Source organism: Crocodylus porosus, unplaced genomic scaffold (assembly GCF_001723895.1).
Source record: "Crocodylus porosus isolate Cpor-Errol unplaced genomic scaffold, CroPor_comp1, whole genome shotgun sequence".
Taxonomy (NCBI): domain Eukaryota; kingdom Metazoa; phylum Chordata; order Crocodylia; family Crocodylidae; genus Crocodylus; species Crocodylus porosus.
Genome location: NW_017728886.1, coordinates 161,899,123 through 161,902,059, shown reverse-complemented (window position 1 = coordinate 161,902,059; position 2,937 = coordinate 161,899,123).

Sequence of the window (2,937 nt, the reverse complement as noted above, 5' to 3'; positions counted from 1 at the left end):
ACTAATTATTGGGAGGACATCTTTTTGTGTTAAGGCAAACAGTGTTTTCAGTTACTAGGTATGGAAGACAGAAACTGGGTGTAGCAAAAATACTAGTAAATAACTTTCCCTCTAGAATTAGAAAAATATGCATATTAAACTTTTCTTTTCAAACAGAGTTTATACTTAGAAAAATGACATTAAAGGTAACAGTTTCACTAAATATTAAATATGAACCAAACATGGCATTTTAATTGCATATATTTTCAATAATCTAATAAGTGCCAAAATTGCTGACCATTAAGAATAGTCATGGCAGTTAACTGAATTTGCCTCTTCATGTGATTACTTGCATAGACGCTGAATTGTCTGGTGAATGCAATAAGTAAAACTGGAAAGAACATTCTATATACAAATTTACAGAGAAGAATAAAAGTAAAACCAAATTAAAAGATTTAGGCTACAAGAGATGGTCTTAATTTATTCTTTAAAATACATTCTTAGAAATCCTTGTTTCTCACAATTTAAAAAAAAATATTTTACTGGTAATATTATATTGGCACAGCATTAATGCATACTTGTTCTAGAACCTATTGATGCCAAGCATGCAGGTATAAAATGCATCTCTCTTCTCTTTTCATAAGTATTCAGGAACTGTATTCCTATTAAAATCAACCATACCATGGGATACCACAAATGTAGCAGTATTATATTATTATGTTGTGTATTTTGTTTTATCAGTTAAGGAGACTTAGGTGCCTAAATACTTTCAAAGTTCTTGGCTTAAGTCCCAAAGCTTCCAACATTCACACTACATAAATGTCTGGAAATACCAAATGAGTTGAAAGTAATGGTTTTGTTGTGTAACAAGTAATAAGGATCAGGGGAGATAAATAACAAGGAAGTACAAAAAATAAATGACCAATCTCTTGGGTAATTGCAGAACACTATGTTATGCTTAATACAAATAAAGAGAGAGTTTTGTCTCGATAAATGTGATATAATGAAAGATCAGGTTTATTTAATTCTAATCTTTTATGCCACTTTTAAAAGGTATAAATAACAGAATTAGAAGTATAAATAGCATCACGCAGTAAGTTAAGGTTTAGGAACATACATCAAATATCCAGGATTGCTCAGTTAAAATACAAACGTTATTTTTATTATAGTAGTACAGGACTGCTAACACAAGACACATAGATAGTAACACCAGACTGACTGACTATATGCATCTACATAGTTATCTGTGTCTATATCTATATTGATAGATAGCTATAGATATAGATAGATATATAGATACAGAGAGATTTATATCTATCTAGATAGATCGATCTATATCAATGCTTACAGATGCATATAGATAGATCTATATAGATCTATATATCTGCTTCGTGGTTGTGGTAGAAAGTAAAATCTTTCCTGTAGATCTTGCAATGTAATGAAAGAACAAGCATAGAGATTGGATTAGCAAGAAATGAAAAGGCGAGAGAAGAAAGGTGAGCATAACTTTCATACAGGCATATAAGGTCTATTTTGAACAAAACCACATTTTCCCCCAGTTGTATAGATATAGAGATTGAAAACCCCATTTAAGGTTCTATGCTCACTATGTTAGCTGGCTTTTTTCTATATAAGATTGTGGTGTAGACAGCACTAACAGTTTTTATATTGATGGGGCTACTGCAGGTAGGCCTCTGGGCTACATACAGCCTGAGGGTGAATCGATTCAATCTTCACAGTTTAGTGCAAGCTGTGTAGAATAAATTGATAAACAAGTGAACAGATATTTACTTCTGATTCTGGAAATGCAGCCACATGTCTGCAGTGGCTCAGGCCAGAAGCTGGGGTGGGGGGCTCTAGATCGTGCCTCCCTGCTGGGCTGGAACAGACAACTTGGGCGAAAGTAGCCTACGCACCCTGTGAGGGGAGGGTTTACAGGGAGATGCAAAGCATCCTGGGATGTTGTGGGACTGTAAGTTAACCTGAATCTGGAGGGGATCTGGGACAAAAGTTCAATAAACCAATTTAACCTTATATCAGTTAAATCTGATACTAAATCCATCCAGGTTTACCTTAAACTGGTTTCAGCCATTTTGAAAGCAGTTTATGTGCACTGAACTTCTGTTGCGTTACAGAATTGAACTGGTTTCTGATCACTTATACCAGTTTATGTGAAACTTCTGTCCCTACCTTAGGTGATGAGTATAACTACATCAAGGTAAAAAACACCTGTGCTTTATTTCCGCTAGGATGTCATAGTTTATTATCTCAAGGTAAAAGAATACACTTTTTGTAGTAAAGATAAAGCCTTTGATGCTATGTTTGCTGGCTATATTATACCTTGGTGGGAGTCTAGGGTCATGCACAAACCTTCAGTTTGTACTGGGAGAGTTGTTGTTCTCCTAGTAGAGACCACAGGAGTACAGATATTTGGGATTTTTCTTCCAGAGCAAGAATGGCTGCACCAGCAGAAAAATAACCCAGGAATAATCAAGGTTAAATGGCTTCTGGTAAAAGGAATGCCTGTATGTGTTTCCTTCTGAGAGAAACCACAGTACAGTCCTCCAGCATCCCAGGTTGCTTTGCTTCCCCTCCTTCCCCACAGACAATGTGTTGCTCAAGCTGGATTCTACTGCTTCAGCCAGCAGGAAGAAGAATGCTCCCTCTTCATGATTCCTACGTTGTGCTGCAGGGAGACAGAGGCTGACCTTGAGAAGTCTGGATGAGCCAATCAGGGCTGCCCCATACACTACTACTATCTTTTTCAGGCTAACTGATGGCACCCGCAGAGCATCATAAGATGCATGCATACAGGGCCCCCCTGGCTAAATGTCTGTTTAGGAATCTCCAGGTAAGTTTTTCTACCAGGAGAACAAAGCTGGGAGAATTCTCCCAGATCATTTGAATGTATGCCCACAATAAATTGATCTAAGTAAGATAGATCACTTTAAAGGACAA